The sequence below is a fragment of the Parasteatoda tepidariorum genome, chromosome 9 (assembly GCF_982258835.1).
Source record: "Parasteatoda tepidariorum strain Cologne lab strain chromosome 9, Ptep-v5.0, whole genome shotgun sequence".
NCBI lineage: Eukaryota > Metazoa > Arthropoda > Arachnida > Araneae > Theridiidae > Parasteatoda > Parasteatoda tepidariorum.
The window spans coordinates 66330415-66344840 of record NC_141763.1 but is presented as its reverse complement, the minus strand read 5'-3'; the positions used below and the strand labels follow the sequence as shown (position 1 = coordinate 66344840).

The window sequence follows — 14426 nt, the reverse complement described above, 5'->3', positions numbered from 1 at the left end:
AAAAGAAATATCATCGGTTTTATTGATACATACGTATATACATACGTACGTATTAGCGTTTTATGTAATATAGATGTTTTTTCTGTATTCTGAGAAATACCATGAGAAAAAAAAGTAGGTATAAGGCACATAAAAATTTATAGTCTTACAAAATAATAGCTCGCATAATTTCTACAAAAATTTTTATTTTTGCCATTTTGTCCGAGCTCAAGGGGGGTGTTTAAACCCCTAAACCCCTCCCTTGCGTACGCCACTGTTGACAAATAATGTTTTCTTGGTTTTCATTATTGATCAGTTCTACAAGTGATCTACGTTTATCGATGATGCCTGTCCAATAAACTGTGCAATGTTTTTCAAAAAGATCTTTAACTTTGCAATATTCATCGTCATTCGAATCGAAACATTTCAGCAACTGCAATCCAATAGGTCTGATGACATCAGATACTTTGATTTTTACTAGATCAGGCAAGCGAAGATCTGCTAATTTCTCAGTTCTTCCAATTTATGATAAGCCTCTCTCGGTCCGGTGCATATAATTTCAGATCCATAGCGCATAGAATGCTGCTTTACGTCCTCATTTCTATCGGGTTCAAACCACAGTCTTATTGCTATTGACGTAAGAGTTATACTTTCTAAAGTAGGTGGTTGAGATATATAATCTATATAACATACGTTTCTTGAAGACTCTATTTTCACTTTCTTACATTGTACCTTATAAGTTATCTCTCCACTTCGTTTTTGTCCTAAAAGATATAAGTTCTGCATTTAGTTTATAGAAGAAATAACTCAGCAGGTTAGAGTTCGGAAAAAATAGGATATGCTCAGATTTTAGGTTTTAATTTGAACTATTTTTGCCGTATTATTGTGTTCATCCATTAAGCTACCTTTGAGAAAATTTACATAAAAAATATTAAATTTTCCTTCAGAAATACAATTAATTTTTCTCTAGAATGGAACTTATAATTGTTTTAGGCACAGGTAGTATATAACGGTAAGTGGCTATTTCATATAATTCCTTTTATTTTATAACCGGCGTTGAAAAGCCGACGCAATTCCGAGTTTACGACTATCAATGTTCAACTCTGTGGCCATGTAATATTGATCCCTACTCTGAAGACAAGGGAACTCCTGACTCAAACATTGGGACAGTCTAGCTTTCGTGGAGGACTTTTCGATGGTACTAACCAGCACTTGCGTAACATAAAGAGAAAAAGAACAAAAACCTCCAGGGTCAACCTGGCGGTAAGAAAATTAAAATCCATGATCCGTCTATCACTGAGGATAATTTACACCATCACTGTGGTTGGTGCGAGCTGGAAGCAGAATTCTTAGCAATAAGCCACCCCTGAGATTCAAACCTGGGTCGTCTCACTGGGAGGCGAACGATCCATTCCCTGAGCTACCGCGGCTCCATATAATCTATTTAATGAAACACACTAGTAGCTTTTAGGTATTTTTCATTTACGATTAAAGACATATATCCTGTTGTGAGGATAATCACACTATGCCAAACTCGTTAAGAACAATTTCTACTGGGATAAGTTGCGCTAGCACGCATTGACGTTTTGAAACCGATGTCAATGCAATGATTTTAAAAGCTTATTTAAGCCTTTTTGAGGCTAACTAATATTTCTAAATGCTGCTAATCGTTTACTCTAAAACTATAGCTACTAGAGCGTATCGTTACTACTCTGTCTGTGTTAATCTGGCTCTATTCCACTTGCCCTCATTCTGGGCCATGTTAAACAACCTTCAATAAAACAACTTCAAATCGAGATTGGCATAGGGTTTTCACGCTCGAAAAAAATTTATATGCATGAAGCTTTTGTCTTCAGGTGACAAATGCCTTACATCTAGATTAGTATAAGGTTTATTTTTAAACACAAGTTTGTTCAGCTCAATTCAATCTTCTGATGAAGTATTCGTTGACAATGTAATCGCAAATACTTACGAGCTAATAAAATCGCTTACGAGGAAAAAGCTTACAAATCCTTTTTGTCACACCAGAAACTACATTTTGATCCTGTTTTAAATTTTCTTAATATCATACACTGAGGTGACATAAGTCATGGGAGAGCAATATGCAAATATACATATGACAGAAGTATCGCGTGTAAAATATGTATACAGGGTGTCTCAGTTAAGTGTTTCAGAACTTCTAAGAGGGGTAGGGGGCATCCTGACGACTCGAAATCATATAGCAATGTGGGGTCGGAAATGCTTTCCTGAAGCGGTGACGTACACAGAAGCACCATAAAGAAAAGAGACGTAAGTGAAAAATCGCTATAATTGTACATTGAAAAAATTATATGGTGCATGGGCCAGAGTAAGTGTTCGAAGTTTCTGCCACTGGCTACAATGTACACCTCACATCTCCGGCGCATGGACATTCGAACATTATTCCAGGCATATCTCGCAGGCAGCTATTGCGATTCTTGCAACCAGCATTATGAACAGGGGTGCCATAAACCAGTGTTTTCATATGACTCCAGAAATCAAGACATGATAGGTCGGGTGACCGAGGAGGCCATATAATTTTTTCAATGTATTATTATAGCGATTTTTCACTTACGGTCTCTTTTCTTTATGGTGCTTCTGTGTACGTCACCGCTTCAGGAATGCATTTCCGACCCCACATTGCTATATGATTTCGAGTAGTCAGGATGCCCCCTACCCCTCTTAAAAGTTCTGAAACGCTTAACTGAGACACCCTGCATAGGTAGTGCTCTGCCTGAAATTATATTTGTTTTCAAGTTATCTGAGAATGTTTCTGATGTAAATATGACCGCAAGATGAAAATTAACAAACTATGAACGAGGAATAGTAGTTGAAGATAGAAGCATGGGACATTCCATTTCGGAAATTGTGACAAAATTCAACACTCTTAGATTTGTAGTTTCAAGAATACCTTATTTCGGCCGTGGACAACGTGGTAACCGACCACCTGCACTTAATAGCCGAATGCGTCGATACGTGCGTAGAACCCTTGATGCTAACAGAAAAGCAACATTGTGTGAAATAACGGCAAGCATCAATGCGGGACATGCCTGTTAGAAAAGTGTGACGAAATTCGGCTGTAAGGGGATATTACAGTAAAAGACCGACTAGAGTGCCTCAGCTGCACGAAGGTGTTGTAACTGAAACTTTATCATTTGATCAAGAATGATGCTTAAAAATACTTTTATATCAAAGATTTTAAAATATCGGAAAAGAAGAAATAAAAAAATTCATACCTATATTTTCCATATTTCTATTATATTCTTGATGTTTCCTTTAGTTTAACATTTACTTGAATTTAAAATTAAATTCAAGAACCCAAACCTAAAAATCATAAGAAAATTTTAATAATAAGTATTTTTGCCTATTTTATCATGCATATTTCTTTTCATTAAAAGAGTTAAAAGTATTTATATCGTTATTTATTATTTTGATATGCTATGTTTCCAACTTTTTCCAGAACTTAGAATCCATTGAACACAATTAAAATAACACTTAGCTTTGAGCTTGGCTGATGGCATGACCCTTTGGACTATACTGTCATTTTCATTCAGTTAACATAGTCATGGATAACAAAATAAAGGATGGTCAACTGAGTTTAAATAATAATACGATTCCAAAATCGGAACGGAATCTTAGAAATTTCTTACAGCCTAAATATTCTAGGAAATTTTATTATTGAAATTGCATATTAATATAAACATATTTTTACCAATCATAAGGTTATTTTGAATTTCATAAATTATATTTTCCATGTATATAGCACAAGAGTGGTTTTTAAGTTTCGCCACAAAAATAAATCACTAATAGTAACTTGAAAGTGTTATTACGCATTTTGCCGAACGGCCTGTGTAGGGGGCAGGGAACTGTCCTTGCATCATAATGGTTCTGAGTTCGAATCCCGGGCAAGGCATGGATGTTTCTTTCTCTCTCTCTGTGTGTTCTATGTCCTTTCTCCTTTGTGTGTGAATGTGACCCGCCCTATAAACGGGTTGCGGTTGTGTGAATGGCGTGGCAAAAGTAAAATTCCTGGCCATAGATAGCGCCACTGAAAAAAGGAATAATCGCACCCCCACTGCCTAAAAACAGGCATACGACCAAAAAAAAAAAAAAAAATTAAGCATTTTAACCGCTATTCTAGATTATGTACTGCCGTATACATTTAGTACTGTTAGATCGATTCCTCTTCCTGTGCCACAAAAATACGTTTAAATCATTTATACCCTCTGGATGAAATATTATAAAAAATTTATTAATATTATTAAAAATTTTATTTAACTGACAGTAAAAAAATTAATTAATAAAGTAAAAACGTAACATAAGAAACACCGAAGTGAAATATTATTTTTCATTCTGCATAGTAGAATTATTTACAACGAAAAATAGGAAAATTCATAGGATAAAAATATAATCACATTAAAGACACGCAGAAATAATATTTTTTTTATATGCATTGTCAAAAAAATTCAACTTAACAAAATATCGAACAAAATAAAACAGACATGAAAAAAATGAAATATAAGTTAATTGTTTTGATATTAAAATAAACACGCGGTCTCAATGCGTTTTTATTCTATACACATATAGGAGAAAATACAGACATATTCTCATTATAGATGCGAACATATATTATACATATAAGATAAAATATGGAAATAATCTTATTATAAATGCGAATACATAAAAATAATAATTTTTTTAATAATTAAAAATAAACGAAACACCGAAGAAGAGTAAAATAGTTAAAAAGAAAGTAGTATTATGACTTACTTATTTTAACATCAATAAAACAAACATGCGCACACATATTTCTTTTCTCTGGCCTTCAAACGCATGTATATTTAAATCAATAACAACTGTGTTTTTCTTCTTCATATTTACTCCACTTATGTGGAATATTATTTAAAACAATATTTTTTTTTGCTCTCAACATGAATATAATAATAAATACAGTTTTTATGTTGCGCTTTTAATGAAAAATAGCTTTACAATTACAACCAGAAAGATTCATTGTTTTAAAGCAATACATTTTACTTTAGATATAAATGGGGATAACGGTTATTTATTAGATAATTTGTTGAAGATAAAGGGTATTTTTTTTCTTTATTTTTTATTATCAAAGAAGTTTTCTCACTAATTTTTGTCGCCAAATTCTTTTCTACCTCTAGGTTTTATGACTTTCTTAGGAGTATTAGACATTTATTTATCTGAAATAAGTTTAGTTACATATTATTCAACACTAACTTTTTCAAAATTAACAGTTTGAATTATCCGAAATATTCGTCGAATGATTTAAAAAATGCTAATGGTTTCAAAGTACGGAGTAGGTGGCGTTCTAGTGTCATCATAAATTAAGAATATTTTCTCGATATTATGCTTCGAAATAAAAACTAATTAAAACTCGATTTTGTTTTGTACATTTACAAAAATATAAAATAATAAAAACCTATTTAAAATGGTAGTGAAGTATAAAAAAGGTTTAGTTTTTTGCCACTTTTTAATAATTTTATCAACCAAAATTTAAATCACAGATAGCTAGATTCAGGGCTGAATTTGCTAACAACTAAAACGTTCTTCTTTTAAATACAGATGTCCAAGTTAGAGGCTCAACTAGATCAGTGTTCCACTATCATTCAATCAATATTCACTTCCACTAATCCTAATTAGACGATTCGTATTCTTATCCTAACAGGAACGTATTCCTATTGGTTGCGCCTGTAACTGATTGATCATTAATGAATTTCCAGTAAATGAAGTGATGTCATCTTAGATATATTTATTATTTGATTTACTGAGATCTAACTGATATCCTATCCGCGAAATATAGGAAGCCGCTTTAACAACGAACGTGTTGTCAAAACGAAGGTGCTTCGGCTGCCTTGTAAAACTTGAAGGGTGAAAGACAACTTATGAATTTTGAAATTGATTTATTTAATTAAATGCGTGAAAATGAAGTAAGTTATTGGGTTTACTTAAAAGCATTTGAAGTGAATTTAAAGTAATAGTAAGGTTTTTAGGTTCTGTCAGACAAATTGCAGGTAAAAATTGAGAGTTGCATGTCGATTGACTCCAATCTCTTCATCAACAACAAAAATTCACACGGTACTAGACTATATTCATAATCTTGGGAGATGTGATATTCTTTTTGACATTGACAAAAACTTTTACATATCTTCGCCTCAGAAAAACATGCTCACATGTTTTTCTGAGACAGTATGCGCCATGAATAGAAAACATTCGAGAATTATGTTCTGTCAGTAAAATCTGTAATGATGAGAGTTATTCTCTCATGAGCTGATCCATCTTAGAGAGACTAAACATATTAGATGGTGTGATGAATGGAATCCCCTTTTGTACGCGAAAAAGGATGAAGAGTTATGACGTGCGGCATTCTGATTGTCCACAAAATGTTATGACATCCTGCTTGGTCATGTGACAAGAAATGAAATCTTAAAGAATGACAAACAGTATTGAAAAAAAAGTAAACCCCAGGGTTTTATTTATTTATATTATAATACAATACATTCAAATTTACAATACAACACAATACTTTCAATACAATGCGATATTTACATTATATATGCGTTTCCTTTGTTTTTTTATTGATTCAAGGGGTTTCCAGGATTAAATGGATACTGTCTTTTCCAAAAGGGTATCACAACTGTACGTAAATCCAAAGTCTCCAAAGAGACCGAAAAATTGTATAAAAAGTCTCGGATGTTATCCCATTCTTGATCCTCCTTTGGTGCAGTGAGTTAAAAATCCACATTAAAAAACACGCCTTGGGGCTCTTTAGATTCCACAAACACTTGAGGCACATCCAATACTTTTGATTCAATAAACACTTGAGGCTTATCCAACACTTCTGCTTCATCTAACGTTTGAGGCATATCCAACACTTCTGTTTCATCACAAAGCACTTGGGCTCCATCCAACATTCCCTTGAGTTCCTCATTCCCTTGAGATTCGTCATTCCCTTGAGGCATATCCAACGCTTGGGTACTGGATACTTGTGGAACTTTAAACTCTTCAGGAAGCATTTGCACAAAAGACTTCGCTGTGGATGCTCGACTCAAGCATTTCGTAGCCTCGCAAAGACTTCAACAGGCTGAGCAAACAGCAAGCAATCAATGCGAGGCTACGCAACGTTTGAGCTTAGCATTCACCCCCTCCCCCACAGACGAAACAGCGTTGCAACGTACAAGCCGAGCTTCTTCTCCGGGCGCTACAGTCACCGTAACTTACAGTTACAGACCAGGCTTCAACCGCAATCGATGCGAGACCACATAACGTTTAGCTGAGCATACACCCCACCCCCTCGGATGCTACGCAATTGCAACGTAAAAGCCAAGCTTCAGCTATGGAAGCAACAGCCAGCGTAGCCTCGCATCGACTGCGGTTGAAGCTCGGCCTGCAACTGTAAGTTACGGGGGCTGTAGAGCTCGGAGTTGATGATCGGCTTGTACGTTACGATTAAGTAACACCCGTGGTAGAGGTGGTGGATGCTCGACTCAAGCATTTCGTAGCCTCGCAAAGACTTCAACAGGCTGAGCAAACAGCAAGCAATCAATGCTAGGCTACGCAACGTTTGAGCTTAGCATTCACCCCCTCCCCCACAGACGAAACAGCGTTGCAACGTACAAGCCGAGCTTCTTCTCCGGGCGCTACAGTCACCGTAACTTACAGTTACAGACCAGGCTTCAACCGCAATCGATGCGAGACCACATAACGTTTAGCTGAGCATACACCCCACCCCCTCGGATGCTACGCAATTGCAACGTAAAAGCCAAGCTTCAGCTATGGAAGCAACAGCCAGCGTAGCCTCGCATCGACTGCGGTTGAAGCTCGGCCTGCAACTGTAAGTTACGGGGGCTGTAGAGCTCGGAGTTGATGATCGGCTTGTACGTTACGATTAAGTAACACCCGTGGTAGAGGTGGTGGATGCTCGACTCAAGCATTTCGTAGCCTCGCAAAGACTTCAACAGGCTGAGCAAACAGCAAGCAATCAATGCTAGGCTGCGCAACGTTTGAGCTTAGCATTCACCCCCTCCCCCACAGACGAAACAGCGTTGCAACGTACAAGCCGAGCTTCTTCTCCGGGCGCTACAGTCACCGTAACTTACAGTTACAGACCAGGCTTCAACCGCAATCGATGCGAGACCACATAACGTTTAGCTGAGCATACACCCCACCCCCTCGGATGCTACGCAATTGCAACGTAAAAGCCAAGCTTCAGCTATGGAAGCAACAGCCAGCGTAGCCTCGCATCGACTGCGGTTGAAGCTCGGCCTGCAACTGTAAGTTACGGGGGCTGTAGAGCTCGGAGTTGATGATCGGCTTGTACGTTACGATTAAGTAACACCCGTGGTAGAGGTGGTGGATGCTCGACTCAAGCATTTCGTAGCCTCGCAAAGACTTCAACAGGCTGAGCAAACAGCAAGCAATCAATGCTAGGCTACGCAACGTTTGAGCTTAGAATTCACACCCTCCCCCACAGACGAAACAGCGTTGCAACGTACAAGCCGAGCTTCTTCTCCGGGCGCTACAGTCACCGTAACTTACAGTTACAGACCAGGCGTCAACCGCAATCGATGCGAGACCACATAACGTTTAGCTAAGCATACACCCCACCCCCTCGGATGCTACGCAATTGCAACGTAAAAGCCAAGCTTCAGCTATGGAAGCAACAGCCAGCGTAGCCTCGCATCGACTGCGGTTGAAGCTCGGCCTGCAACTGTAAGTTACGGGGGCTGTAGAGCTCGGAGTTGATGATCGGCTTGTACGTTACGATTAAGTAACACCCGTGGTAGAGGTGGTGGATGCTCGACTCAAGCATTTCGTAGCCTCGCAAAGACTTCAACAGGCTGAGCAAACAGCAAGCAATCAATGCTAGGCTACGCAATGTTTGAGCTTAGCATTCACCCCCTCCCCCACAGACGAAACAGCGTTGCAACGTACAAGCCGAGCTTCTTCTCCGGGCGCTACAGTCACCGTAACTTACAGTTACAGACCAGGCTTCAACCGCAATCGATGCGAGACCACATAACGTTTAGCTGAGCATACACCCCACCCCCTCGGATGCTACGCAATTGCAACGTAAAAGCCAAGCTTCAGCTATGGAAGCAACAGCCAGCGTAGCCTCGCATCGACTGCGGTTGAAGCTCGGCCTGCAACTGTAAGTTACGGGGGCTGTAGAGCTCGGAGTTGATGATCGGCTTGTACGTTACGATTAAGTAACACCCGTGGTAGAGGTGGTGGATGCTCGACTCAAGCATTTCGTAGCCTCGCAAAGACTTCAACAGGCTGAGCAAACAGCAAGCAATCAATGCTAGGCTACGCAACGTTTGAGCTTAGCATTCACCCCCTCCCCCACAGATGAAACAGCGTTGCAACGTACAAGCCGAGCTTCTTCTCCGGGCGCTACAGTCACCGTAACTTACAGTTACAGACCAGGCGTCAACCGCAATCGATGCGAGACCACATAACGTTTAGCTGAGCATACACCCCACCCCCTCGGATGCTACACAATTGCAACGTAAAAGCCAAGCTTCAGCTATGGAAGCAACAGCCAGCGTAGCCTCGCATCGACTGCGGTTGAAGCTCGGCCTGCAACTGTAAGTTACGGGGGCTGTAGAGCTCGGAGTTGATGATCGGCTTGTACGTTACGATTAAGTAACACCCGTGGTAGAGGTGGTGGATGCTCGACTCAAGCATTTCGTAGCCTCGCAAAGACTTCAACAGGCTGAGCAAACAGCAAGCAATCAATGCTAGGCTACGCAACGTTTGAGCTTAGCATTCACCCCCTCCCCCACAGACGAAACAGCGTTGCAACGTACAAGCCGAGCTTCTTCTCCGGGCGCTACAGTCACCGTAACTTACAGTTACAGACCAGGCTTCAACCGCAATCGATGCGAGACCACATAACGTTTAGCTGAGCATACACCCCACCCCCTCGGATGCTACGCAATTGCAACGTAAAAGCCAAGCTTCAGCTATGGAAGCAACAGCCAGCGTAGCCTCGCATCGACTGCGGTTGAAGCTCGGCCTGCAACTGTAAGTTACGGGGGCTGTAGAGCTCGGAGTTGATGATCGGCTTGTACGTTACGATTAAGTAACACCCGTGGTAGAGGTTGTGGATGCTCGACTCAAGCATTTCGTAGCCTCGCAAAGACTTCAACAGGCTGAGCAAACAGCAAGCAATCAATGCTAGGCTACGCAACGTTTGAGCTTAGCATTCACCCCCTCCCCCACGGATGAAACAGAGTTGCAACGCACAAGCCGAGCCTCTTCTCCGGGCGCTACAGTCACCGTAACTTACAGTTACAGACCAGGCTTCAACCGCAATCGATGCGAGACCGCGTAACGTTTAGCTGAGCATACACCCCACCCCCACGGATGCTACACAATTGCAACGTAAAAGCCAAGCTTCAGCTATGGAAGCAACAGCCAGCGTAGCCTCGCATCGACTGCGGTTGAAGCTCGGCCTGCAACTGTAAGTTACGGGGGCTGTAGAGCTCGGAGTTGATGATCGGCTTGTACGTTACGATTAAGTAACACCCGTGGTAGAGGTGGTGGATGCTCGACTCAAGCATTTCGTAGCCTCGCAAAGACTTCAACAGGCTGAGCAAACAGCAAGCAATCAATGCTAGGCTACGCAACGTTTGAGCTTAGCATTCACCCCCTCCCCCACGGACGAAACAGAGTTGCAACGCACAAGCCGAGCCTCTTCTCCGGGCGCTACAGTCACCGTAACTTACAGTTACAGACCAGGCTTCAACCGCAATCGATGCGAGACCGCGTAACGTTTAGCTGAGCATACACCCCACCCCCACGGATGCTACACAATTGCAACGTAAAAGCCAAGCTTCAGCTATGGAAGCAACAGCCAGCGTAGCCTCGCATTGACTGCGGTTGGAGCTCGGCCTGCAACTGTAAGTTACGGGGGCTGTAGAGCCCGGAGTTGATGATCGGCTTGTACGTTATGATTAAGTAACACCAGTGGTAGAGGTGGTGGATGCTCGACTCAAGCATTTCGTAGCCTCGCAAAGACTTCAACAGGCTGAGCAAACAGCAAGCAATCAATGCAAGGCTACGCAACGTTTGAGCTTAGCTTTCACCGCCTCCCCCACGGACGCAACAGAGTTGCAACGTACAAGCCGAGCTTCTTCTCCGGGCGCTACAGTCACCGAAACTTACAGTTACAGACCAGGCTTCAACCGCAATCAATGCGAGACTACGTAACGTTGGAGCTGAGCATCCGCCACCTTTACTTCGATCCTCCACCTCTACCTCCCTTGACAGAAACTTCCAATTAGATTTGAACACGCCTACTTGAATGGATTCCAAATTGATGAGTTGACCCTCTACTTGTGACTGCGACATTATCCTACTCCTGGCACAGTTGTTACGTAGTCAATATCAAACACAATGTCTGCCTCTATACCCTCGACTGCTAACCACAACACTGTCGCTGGAACGACTACAACCGTGAACTTAATGCAGCTCTCAGGATTAACATTCAGAAAAGTCCGGTGATCTTTTCATAGCTCTCCCGGTTTCTCCCAAAACAGCAAGGAATCAACTAGTTGCATCCGTTCATCGAATTCTATCACACATATAGTTCCGGCGGGGGAGTACTGTAGTGTATCTACCACTACAAAAATATAATTCCATTCCAGTAGTATATAAGCCGTGTTAACTTGTTTCCATGATGGGGTTAGATGAAGGTTGATATAGACGAGATGACTCTCCCCACTTTGATACAATTTTTTTCTGTAAAATAAGAAAAGAAGTTTATTTTTTTTATAATTTGAAAGTGTATTAATTTGTCAAAGTTTTAAATAAAAGTGTTTCAATAGTTATATATTTTTTCTTTAACCCATTTTGTCATGGAAACGAAATTGGTTTTATCTACGGAGCTAAAATTCTAAAAATAAATTAAAGAATGTGTTTAGTTCATTGTTACATAAAGCTCGGCTTCTATTTTTTTAAACTTATTTTTTTAAAAATCTAAATTGTTTAATTCGTGTGGTTTTTTCCTACCAGCTGCCGCCTGCAGCTTATTTTGATAAAAAGGCAATATGTTTGCTATATTTAAAAAAAAAAACTCGATATTTTTTCAATTCAAATTTGGCTTAATAGTATGAGGTGCTCCTTCTCTAAAAGATCCCAGTTGTTAAGTAATCAAATAGAGGATAATTTTATAAGTCAAAATGTTGGATTGAATATTATTTAATATTCTGAGTAATATTAATGGATTTAATATTATGTATTATTGAACATAATATTATGTATTATCTATATATATATTTCTCTTACACGGTGACAAAAAAAGCCTCATTTCAACTCCTCGAATGGCAAAGCTAGAAAATCGACCAATGATTGCCTCTAAAAATGTCACATACCAAATCTATCTGAGGTGGCTCAACATATAGCGCTTTTAAAAACGGAAACTGAAATAACCAGAGAGAGCATTCTCACCAAATGTGATCTCTTCCGAAATTCACCCTATCAGCTGCGGCAATCTCATACTATTAAGCTAGGCAGAAGTGAGTAGTCTTTGTCGATAGATCTCCATTTTAGTATTTTGTCGAAAGCACTTTTTTTCACAAATTTATATATTACGAAATTATTTGACGATTTTTGATTTATATCACGAATTTATTTGTTTTATTATTGTTATTAGTTCTTTTGCATGTCAAAGTTCTAAGACTTATGTTTTTAACAAAGTTGTGAATCTTTCATGGTTATTATTTTTTAAAAACATAATGTTTTGTTTATGCAGGTTTTTCCATTGTAATTCACTTATTTCAATTTTTAATAGACTTAATTGTAGCCAAAATTTTAACATTTTTAAAGAGATATCAGTTTTAGAAATTTTATCTCAAGATTTTATGCTATAGCACATTTCTAATAGGTTTAACGAATTACATGTCATTTAATTGAATTCAAATCTATTTTAATGACTTAGTATTTACTAAAAAGATGTAATTTTTTTTAAAAAAAAAGTGTTATATGGATTTGAATGATTGTTTTGAATTCTTAGAATTTTGCGCATTCGCAATGCACGTAAATTAGTAGCGAGCGAAGCGAGATTGGTTTGCGAAGCAAACCATATAAGATTGCGTAGCAATTTTCGGGGGTTGGCGAGTGTTAGCGATCAGGGGGCGTAACCCACTAGTTGAATATAATATTTTATATAATATTATTGAATATGTCATTAGTTCTTATATTAGCAGTAATTAAATTATTGCTCATCATGCTGGCTGTTCATACCAAAAATGTTTTCATAGCTTATTTAACAAGCATATAATAGTTCGTTAATGTGTCTACTTCTCTATTTGGTTTAAGCTTAAGCAGCAAATAAACACAAGATGCTCGTATATAGCTTATCATGCTATTGCTATATAGACTATCTTTTTAGCACTTGATGCTGGTTAGAATTGTGAAGCATATAATCTTGCAAACACAAGATTGTAGTCATAACAATACATAGCAGAAACTAACTCATTCCTGTTGTTACTATTGCTATTTCTAGCACGGCACTTTTGACTTAGGAAACCTTAAATTTTATTATTATTATTAATTATCCAATTTATGATCTGTTATGTTATCTGATTTTAAATTTTAATTCTATAATATTTTAAACTCTGTTTACTATGCAATTTAAACTTCATTACCTGATGGTCGCTTGATTACCCGATGTCTGCCATATTTTGAAGATAACTGTACTTCATGTAACTATTTGTAACTGTTACTGTGATATGTCATTTAAATCGACTATGATATTGACATGTGATCTTGATTCACTATAAAACTATGGAGTGTTTGTGAAATTATAATAATGCCTTCTGTAGAGCAGAGTTGTCAGTGAAATATAAAAATGATCCTATTATAAAACACTATTTTTATGCTGGAACATTTGTGACACCTACTTTTTCGCTAAAGAGTTTGTTTTAAGACAATTAATTAGATTTGAAATTTTGAGCCTATTTCATTTGTGAAAACGTTTTTCTTTTTATTTATTTATTTTTTGTTGTTGCTTTTTTTTAATTTTAATCAAGCGACACAGGGGATAGAACACAGGTGATAGGATGGTCCATCTGGATCATTTAGCCTGGGTACCGGACATGGATTCCCTCCGTCAAAAAATTTGGTGGGTTCATTTGACTACCTTTCAATCATTTTTAAGAGGTACTTATTAAGTACTTATTTCCAATTCTGTTTTCATGCTACGAATAAAACTAGTCAATTTATATCAGTAACTGCAAATATCGTATTGTAAAAATTTTCATTTTTCATTTATTTTATCTTTTATTAAATCAATTTTGTTTGGTTAAGTTCATGCAAAAATTCAGAATACATTTAATGAAATACTGAGCGATAGAATTTCACGTTTTTCAGAAATGTTATGTATAATGATAGTGACC

The 14426-nt window shown here is 38.4% G+C and overlaps 1 long non-coding RNA gene across 1 annotated transcript; it reads right to left on the bottom strand.

Moving 5' to 3' along the window:
- Nucleotides 1-219: 219 nt before the first annotated feature.
- Nucleotides 220-5023, bottom strand: LOC147804146 (uncharacterized). The gene is made up of 3 exons (XR_015428873.1): nt 4768-5023; nt 3234-3321; nt 220-743 (listed from the first exon to the last, which is right to left on the bottom strand). It is a non-coding gene; the product is annotated as an uncharacterized LOC147804146 (long non-coding RNA).
- Nucleotides 5024-14426: the final 9403 nt, after the last annotated feature.